The 10,195-nt window shown below is 39.0% G+C and overlaps 1 pseudogene; it reads right to left on the bottom strand.

Moving 5' to 3' along the window:
- Positions 1–2,003: 2,003 nt before the first annotated feature.
- LOC114219295 (olfactory receptor 52E8-like) lies at positions 2,004–9,448 on the bottom strand (annotated as a pseudogene).
- Positions 9,449–10,195: the final 747 nt, after the last annotated feature.

Genomic DNA, 10,195 nt, shown 5'->3' with positions numbered 1-10,195 from the left:
ACAGGACAGGATGAAACAATCTAGAAATGCCTTCTAGTCTCCCTGTTCCATCACACTAGCCTCAGCATTGGTCTCTGCCAACTCCATTAGTGTTTATCCTACTTCCTCCTAAGGTAACAAATTTGTGATTTGGAATTTTTGATAACTGCACCAAGTCTGGTTTAGCACACTTTCCTCTTAAGGAAACTCAAAAGCAAAAAGACATAAATGAAGCTGTCAGCTCAACTTCCCATTCATAAATAAAAAACTCTGTGGCTTCCCTGCTTCCAGGGCAGAGAGTGCTCTACTATTTTACAATGTCTATGGATAGAAGGCACAGATATTTCTGCATAGTGCGTCCTGATTTTATCTGGTCACCTAGTGATTGACATAATGACTGCTTCCTCCAGGAGATCACTGCCTCACAGATGAATTAAGTATCTTGCTTTATATATTCCTCAGCATTCCATCAGTATAGTCTACTGCCTATTTCTCTACCTTAACTATATAAATGGCACACGAAGTAGATATAAAGAGCATTTATTCAACATCTTCTTAAAACAGTCTTCCTCCAAAATCTTTCAGAGCCTTCTGTGAATAGAACAGCTAATGACTACACCTTTCAAAAAGTTTATTTCTCTGAAATTTAGTTATTTCTCTGAACTAATTCAGAACCAACTTTCCTAATATACGTGCTTAAAGACAGGGGCGTCTGGGTGGCTCAGACGGTTAAGCGTCTGCCTTTGGCTCAGGTCATGATCCCAGGGTCCTGGGATCAAGCCCCACATCGGGCTCCTGGCTCAGCGGGGAGCCTGCTTCTCCCTCTCCCTCTACCTCTCTCCCTGCTCATGCTCTCTCTGTCTCTCTCTCTGTATCTCTGTCTCAAATGAACAAATAAAATCTTTAAAAAAAAAACTAAAAAAAAAATAAGTGCTTAAAGACAAAAGATTGTGTCCTTGCCTATTCTAATATTCAAAAATAGACAAATGTAACATTCCAGAATTTAATACAGATAGATATATATAGATAATGATTATATTAGATAAAAATCATTTATAGAAATAATCCAATAAATTAAATATATATTAATTTATGAACGCATAGCCAGTTTAAGGATCCATTATTCCCTTTTTCCTTTATTTAATTTCTAATTTCATGACTATGCCATCTTCCCTATACACAAGGGGAAAATGATATAACTACTGAGTCAGATTATGGTGAACACTATATGCATATATGTTTATAAAATAGTGTATTGATATCTGTATACTGCATTTAGACTACATTAATATGTTATATTAGTGTAACATATTATTATGTTTTATAATTCTAGCTGCCACATTACTTGTTTATAATCTCTCAGATATTATCAATGTTATTCTGCATTCTGTTCAATTAATAACTCCCTTAGAATATAGGAGGATTGCAACTTGAAGACACCTCTTTGGCTTATATGACTACTTCCTACTAATGATGGAATTTGAATAAATCACTTATATTTTTGTTTTTTAAGATTTTATTTATTTATTTGACAGAGAGAGACACAGCAAGAGAAAGAACACAAGTAAGAGGAGTGAGAGAAGGAGAAGCAGGCTTCCTGTGGAGCAGGGAGCCCGATGCAGGGCTCGATCCCAGGATCCTGGGATCATGATCTGAGCCAAAAGAAGACGCTTAATGACTGAGCCACCCAGGTGCCACAATAAATCACTTATCTTTTCTAAACATCAATATATTCATCTTAAAAGTGGAGAAAGTGCTATATATTTTACAGTACTATCTTGAGAATCCAGCAAAATAAGTGGAAGTACTTGTAAAATTAGATTTGTATACAAATTTCAATATCATTACCAACATTTTCATTATTATTCTTAAAGAAAAGTTTCAATTTTTGATAAATAATATTATTGGTCTTATATTCCTTGCAATTTATCCTCCTTCCTACTAGGTTAGATATAAAGTAACTCTACTTTCTACAATGCAGGAAACATGAAATCTAACACAGACTTTCCAAGACCTCTGACTGGTTAGCTATCTGTCTTGAGGAAAACCCTCAGGACTCACTCCCTAATCTGCTTGGTCCTGACCCCATAGTTTATAGGATCGAGGGCTGGTGGAAAAACCACATATAGGTTGGCCAAGAAAATGTGGATATATTGAGGAATATTGTGGCCAAATCAGTGTGTCAAGAAAGAGAAAAATGCTGGTGTGAGAAAAGCTAAGATAACACCCATGTGGGAGCCACAGGTGTTGAGAGCTTTAGGTCAAGCATCCCTGGAGGGCAGGCAGAAGACAGCATGGAGGGTCCAGACATAAGAGAGAATTATAAGGAGCACATCAAATAATAAGAAAGAAATGTTGCCAAGGCCAAACAGAATGTTCTCTTTGATGCTGGCACAGGCCAGACGGGCAATGCCCATGTGTTCACAGTAGGTATGAGGGATGATATAGTGGCCACAGAAGGGTAGCCTCAGGAGAAGAACCACTAGTGAGGCCACCATGTACCAACTCCGCAGAATAGCAATGCCTGCAATGATGCTAATGATTTTGCTGGTGAGAATCAGGGTATACTGAAGGGGTTTACAAATGGCAATGTAGCAGTCAAAGGCCATGGCCACAAACACAATGCTCTCCATGGCAGTGAAGAAGTGGATGAAGAACATTTGGGAAAGGCAGCTTTCAAAAGATATATGCCTGAATTTGAACCAGAAGATACCCAGCATTTTGGGGATGGTGACTGTGGACAAGCCCAGGTCGATGGAGTCCAACATGGCCAGGAAGTAGTACATGGGCTCATGGAGACTATGTTCGTCTGGACCACAAACAGGACAGCAGATTTGCCCAGGAATGCAATAAGATATTTAAAAAGGTCTACAATGGTAGAAACATTATATTGGCAACAGACCTATCCATAGAGACCTGGCAGGCCAGAAAGGACTGGCAAGATATATTCAGAGCAATAAATGAGAAAAATATGCAGCCAAGAATACTATATCCAGCTAGGCTGTCATTGAAAATAAAAGGAGAGATAAAAAGCTTCCAGGAAAAACAAAAACTAAAGGAATTTGCAAACACAAAACCAGCCCTAGAAGAAATATTTAAAGGGTTCCTCTAAGCAAAGAGAGAATCTAAAAGCAACATAGACCAAAAAGGAACACAGACAACATACAGTACCAGTCACCTTACAGGCAATACAATGGCACTAAATTCATATCTTTCAATAGTTACCCTGAATGTAAATGGGCTAAATGCCCCAATCAAAAGACACAGGCTATCAGATTGGATAAAAAAACAAGACCCATCGATATGCTGTCCACAAGAGTCTCATTTTAGACCCAAAGACACCCCCAGATTGAAACGAAGGGGTGGAATACAATTTACCACGCTAAAAGAAACCAAAAGAAAGCTGGGGTGGCAATCCTTATATCAGACAAATTAGATTTTAAACCAAAGACTGTAATAAGAGATGAGGAAGGACACTATATCCTACTTAAAGGGTCTATCCAACAAGATCTAACAATTGTAAATATCTATGCCCCAAACATGGGAGCAGCCAATTATATAAGGCAATTAATAACAAAAGAAAGAAACACATCGACAACAATACAATAATAGTGGGGGACTTTAACACCTCCTCTCACTGAAATGGACAGGTCATCTAAGCAAAAGATCAACAAGGATATAAAGTCTTCAAATGACACACTGAACCAAATGGACTTCACAGATGTATTCAGAACACCCCACTCCAAAGCAACAAAATACACATTCTTCTCTAGTGTCCATGGAACATTCTCCAAAATAAATCAAATCCTAGGTCAAAAACCAGGTCTCAACCGGTACCAAAAGATTGGGATCCTTCCCTGCATATTTTCAGACCACAATGCTTTGAAACTAGAACTCAATCACAAGAGGAAAGTCGGAAAGAACTCAAATATATGGAGGCTAAAGAGCATCCTACTAAACAATGAATGGGTCAACCAGGAAATTAAAGAAGAATTAAAAAAATTCATGGAAACAAAGGAAAATGAAAACACAACTGTTCAAAACCTTTGGGATGCAGCAAAGGCACTCCTAAGAGGAAAGTATATAGCAAATCAAGCATTTCTCAAGAAACAAGAAAGGTCTCAAATACACAACCTAACCCTACACCTAAAGGAGCTGGAGAGAGAACAGCAAAGAAAGCTTAAACCCAGCATGAGAAGAGAAATAATAAAGATCAGAGCAGAAATCAATGAACTAGAAACCAAAAGAACAGTAGAACAGATCAACGAAACTAGGAGCTGGTTCTCTGAAAGAATTAACAAGATTGATAAACCCCTGGCCAGACTTATCAAAAAGAAAAGAGAAAGGACCCAAATAAAAAAAACATAAATGAAAGAGGAGAGATCACAACCAACACCAAAGAAATACAATTATAAGAACATATTATGAGCAACTCTATGCCAGCAAATTCGATAATCTGGAAGAAATGGATGCATTCCTAGAGATGTAGCAACTACCAAAACTGAACCAGGAAGAAATAGAAAACCTGAACAGACCTATAACCACTAAGGAAATTGAAGCAGTCATCAAAAATCTCCCAACAATGAAAAGCCCAGGGCCAGATGGCTTCCCAGGGCAAGTCTACGAAACATTTCAAGAAGAATTAATACCTATCCTTCTGAAACTGTTCCAAAAAATAGAAATGGAAGGAAAACTTCAAACTCGTTTTATGAGACCACCATTACCTTGATCTCCAAACCAAAGACCCCATTAAAAAGGAGAATTACAGATCAAAATCCTTGATGAACATGGATGCAAAAATTCTCACCAAAATACCAGCCAATACGATCCAACAGTACTTTAAAAGGATTATTCACCACGACCAAGTGCGATTTATCCCTGGGCTGCAATGTTGGTTCAACATCCACAAATCAATCAATGTGATACAATTCATTAATAATAGGAAGAACAAGAACCATATGATCCTCTCAATAGATGCAGAAAAAGCATTTGACAAAGTATAGCATCCTTTCTTGATCAAAACTCTTCAGAGTATAGGCATAGAGGGTACATACCTCAATATCATAAAAGCCATCTATGAAAAACCTACAGCGAATATCATTCTCAATGGGGAAAAACTGAGAGATTTCCCCCTAAGGTCAGGAACACGGGAGGGATGTCCACTATCCCCACTGCTATTCAACATAGTATTAGAAGACCTAGCCACAGCAATCGGACAACAAAAAGAAAGAAAAGGCATCCGAATCAGCAAAGAAGAAGTCAAACTCTTGCTCTTTGCAGATGATATGATACTTTATGTGGAAAACCCAAAAGACTCCACCCCAAAACTGCTAGAACTCATACAGGAATTCAGTAAAGTGGCAGGATATAAAACTAATGCACAGAAATCAGTGGCATTCCTATGCACCAACAACAAGACAGAAGAAAGAGAAATTAAGGAGTTGATTCCATTTGCAACTGCACCCAAAACCATAAGATATCTAGGACTAAATCGAACCAAAGAGGCAAAGAATCTGTACTCAGAAAACTATAAAATGCTCATGAAAGATATTGAGGAAGACACCAAGAAATGGAAAAACGTTCATGCTCATGGATTGGAAGAACAAATATTGTGAAGATGTCAATACTACCTAGAGCAATCTACACATTCAATGCAATCCCCATCAAAATACCAACCACTTTTTTCAAAGAAATGGAATAAATAATCCTAAAATTGTATGAAACCAGAAAAGACCCCGAATAGCCAGAGGAATGTTGAAAAAGAAAAGCAAAGCTGGTGGCATCACATTTCCGGACTTCAAGCTCTACTACAAAGCTGTAATCATCAAGACAGTATGGTACTGGCAAAAGAACAGACACATAGGGCAATGGAACAGAACAGAGAGCCCAGAAATGGACCCTCAACTCTATGGTCAACTCATCTTTGACAAAGCAGGAAAGAATGTCCAATGGAAAAAAGACAGTCTCTTCAACAAATGGTGTTGGGAAAACTGGGCAGCCACATGCAGAAGAATGAAACTGGACCATTTCCTTACACCACACAAAAAATACTCAAAATGGTTGAAAGACCTCAATGTGAGACAGGAGTCCATCAAAATCCTAAAGGAGAACCCAGGCAGCAACCTCTTTAACCTCAGCCACAGCAACGTCTTCCTAGAAACCACCAAAGGCAAGGGCAGCAAGGGCAAAAATGAACTATTGGGACATCGTCAAAATAAAAAGCTTTTGCAAAGCAAAAGAAACAGTCAACAAAACCAAAAAACAACCGACAGAATGGGAGAAGAATGTGCAAATGACACATCAGATAAAGGGCTAGTATCCAAAATCTATAAAGAACTTATCAAACTCAACACCCAAAGAACAAATAATCCAATCAAGAAATGGGCAGAAGACATGAACAGACATTTCTCCAAAGAAGACATCCAAATGGCCAACAGAAACACGGAAAAGTGCTCAACACTGCTTGGCATCAGGAAATCCAAATCAAAACCTCAATGAGATATCACCTCACACCAGTCAGAATGGCTAAAATTAACAGTCAGGAAACGACAGATGTTGGCGGGGATGCGGAGAAAGGGGCACCCTCCTACACCGCTGGTGGGAATGGAAGCTGGTGCAATCCCTCTGGAAAACAGTATGGAGGTTCCTCAAACAGTTGAAATTAGAGCTCCCATACGATCCAGCAATTGCACTACTGGGTATTTACCCCAAGGATACAAATGTAGGGATCCGAAGGGGTACGTGCACCCCAATGTTTATAGCAGCAATGTCCACAATAACCGAACTATTGAAAGAGCCAGGATGTCCATCGACAGATGAATGGATACAGAAGATGTGGAGTATATATATATATAATGGAATATTATGCAGCCATCAAATGGAATGAAATCTTGCCATTTGCAACGACATGGATGGAACTGGAGGGTGTTATGCTGAGCGAAATAAGTCAATCAGAGAAAGACATGTATCATATGACCTCACTGATATGAGGAATTCTTAATCTCAGGAAACAAACTGGGGGGTTGCTGGAGTGGTGGGGTTGGGAGGGATGGGGTGGCTGGGTGATAGACATTGGGGAGGGTATGTGCTATGGTGAGTGCTGTGAATTGTGTAAGACTGTTGAATCATAGACCTGTACCTCTGAAACAAACAATACATTATATGTTAAAAAATAAAGAAGAAGATAGCAGGAAGGGAAAAATGAAGGGGGGGAATCGGAGGGGGAGACAAACCATGAGAGACTATGGACTCTGAGAAAGAAACTGAAGGTTCTAGGGGGGAGGGGGAGAGGGATGCGTTAGCCTGGTGATGGGTATTAAAGTGGGCATGTACTGAATGGAGCACTGGTATTATACGCAAACAATGAATCATGGAACACTACATCAAAAACTAATGATGTAATGTATGGTGATTAACATAACATAAAAAAAATATAAAAAAACAGGTTTCTGATCTATTTGTATCAGGGCAGTTTCATGCACTAGTAATCACACACACATATTTTCTTAAGCATAATTTAAAAATTTTTCTTTCATTTCTTTATTGTCTTTTCCAGTTCACCATGCCACTCCTTTTTAGGTAATGGTGTCTAAGGCCACTGGACTTGAGTAAGACAACTATACACATAATCTACTCTTCTCAGGGCTGGTTTCTGTGAGTCTGTGTTTTACAAAGACAACCTAAAACTTTCTCTTAACCTTTGACCTCCCAAGCAGTAGGACAGTTTTTCAAGACTCCACATTTATGGACTTTCTCTATTATCATTAATTTCTGCTTGAAGACCAGCCAACTTTCTGCTAAGCTCATCTACTTATCATAATAACTTGTCAATGGAATCAACAATCACAAACACACACAATTATTTTCAACTATAACCGACAATTCCCCCTAGACTTACCATTTAGTAGACATGTCAGCTTTCCTTGTTGTGTGATCTTTCTAAGATTTGTGGTCAGTTTTCTCAGTGTCTGCAGCGTTAGTCAGGATAACTTGCTGGCTTTTGAAACGAACAATTCCAATGTGTTAGGGGTTTAACACATACGACTTTATTTTTTTGAGAATATCCATCCAATGCATGTAGAATAGGAGGTTCTCCTCCATGGCTGTCTTTTAAAAACCTAGCTCCTTCCATTGTTTATTTCCATCATTTCTAGGGCTTCATGTCTTCAGTGGTTTAAGTGCAACTAGTCAGAGGTGGGGAGAGAGGGTAGAGGACATTAAGGAGGCTATAAATGTGTCTAGAAGAGGTGTGTGCCATCTCCTTGGCCAGACTCAGTCTTATAGCCCCATCTAACTATAGGTGAGCCTGGAAAATGTAAATTTATCTGTGTGTCAAGGAGGAGGAAGAACTCAGTTTAGGAAACTTCATCTTGTCTCTGTCATTTATACACATTAATTGTCAGCTGAACTCCAAGCTGTGCAGTGGGAAGGGTGAGAAGTGGTAGGAGACCTCCAGAGATTTTGTGGCTCCCCTGGTCTCTCTGAGACAGTGAGCCATCCAGCCTGACCTGCTGCTTGTTTGCCTCCTCCAGGTAATTAGTAAGTAGATCATCAGGTTTTATTTTAGACTCATAAGAGAGAAGCAAAGGGGCCCTTTTGAGACCCTTCCATGTTTTCCAGTCATCCCCCCATCAGCGGTAAGGATGAAGAGAGGAACATTGGTATGCTTCATCTCAGGACTAGAAGCTCAGTGGATGGATGCAAGCATTTGAACCCAGGTCCCATCCCTAGTCCAGGACTGTCCAAACATATTCCTGGAACACTCCTTGACATTTGCTAGGATGACATCAGGAGTCTGACATGGGATTTAAATGAGCAATGCATTGTCTGCTCATTCCTTTAGTTTGTGCAGGGTTCTTGTGGTTTGTCAAGAGACATTACTGTTAGGACACAGCGGGTGGGGTATCTGATGAGTTAATATTCCAGGGAAGGACAGACCTTGCTGGATTTCCTCCACAAAGTCACTGAATTTATTGCCTTCACTTCGATGTTTATAACAGAACTAAGAACTGTGTCCTGTTTGAGAAAGATGCTGTGAGTTTCCTTCGACCTACGCTTGCTCCTGAAAAAGTAAATATTGATTTGTCTATAAATGGAGCCAAAAGAGGTTTGTTTATGGGTCCATGTGCTATGCTTTCTCAGAGCTGGGTGAGAGCAGTTTCCTTGACTTCCTAGGTATGATGCGGCTTTTGGAGGAGTCAGGAAATCTGTACACTATGTTTATCCAGCCAACTACTATCTGCTAGAACATATTTCTGAGATTGTAAGATCACACTTCTCTGCATGTCTTTTTTCTGTTGTGGGACAAATACTGCTTTGGTTAATATCACCACCTTCACTTTCTTTTTGCACCATGTTGTAATGATCACCATGCCTCACACTTCCTGGTCCCCACACAGTGAGGGAATAATCCATGTGTCCAAAGGCTCATGAGAAAGAAATTCTGACACTCACTTTTAGCATAAGGCATCTTGGATTTCAAATGTGAAAGTCAGGTTTAATGTCCTGGCTAGGCTACTCAGCCATCTGCACTGGGTATATAATTTTCAGGCTCATTGCCCCACAAAGATAAGACAATTATTTCACGGTGAGTTTTTACTCAATTATATATATAAAAATATTAACTATAGTCACTCAATATCTTTTTTCTTTTTCCTTCCTTATATTCTGCCTTCCTCTTTTCTCTTTTTCCATACTTCCTCCCTTCCTTCTTATTTTACCTTTGCTTCTTTTTTTCTCTGTCCCATCTATGCCTTCCTCCATTCTCTCCTTCCTTCTATTCTTTTCACAAGATCAGGTAAGTTATTCTGCTCTAAACTATGACACCAGGACTTTAATCTGTCTTTTCATGTTTTCCTCCAAATTGAGTCACCAACATAACATAATTCAACATCAATGATTGCTTTGAATAATCTCAGTACATGTTTTGAATTCAGGTAGATAGAGCACAGGTAACCAGCTTAATTACCTGTCCAGCTGGATCCAGAAGGAGAGAAGATAATTACACAAATAGAACTCACAAAGTTATAGAATGCAAACACTTGTTTTTTTATGAAATTTTCTCATATTCTACACTAAAGTTTTATTCCACACACAGCATGAATAAGTTAGTCTTGTTCTCCCTGTAAAGAAAATTTCTGACTTCCATTTCATGGCAGACCATGTAGCCTAAAAAAATCCTCACGTTGCTAAATAACAAAGTAAAATATAATAAGCC

This window comes from Eumetopias jubatus, unplaced genomic scaffold (genome assembly GCF_037043125.1).
Source record: "Eumetopias jubatus isolate StellerSeaLion01/CBP00866 unplaced genomic scaffold, mEumJub1_p1.0 scaffold_13, whole genome shotgun sequence".
In the NCBI taxonomy this organism is placed as follows: Eukaryota; Metazoa; Chordata; class Mammalia; order Carnivora; family Otariidae; genus Eumetopias; species Eumetopias jubatus.
This window is presented reverse-complemented; position numbering and strand designations above follow the sequence as displayed.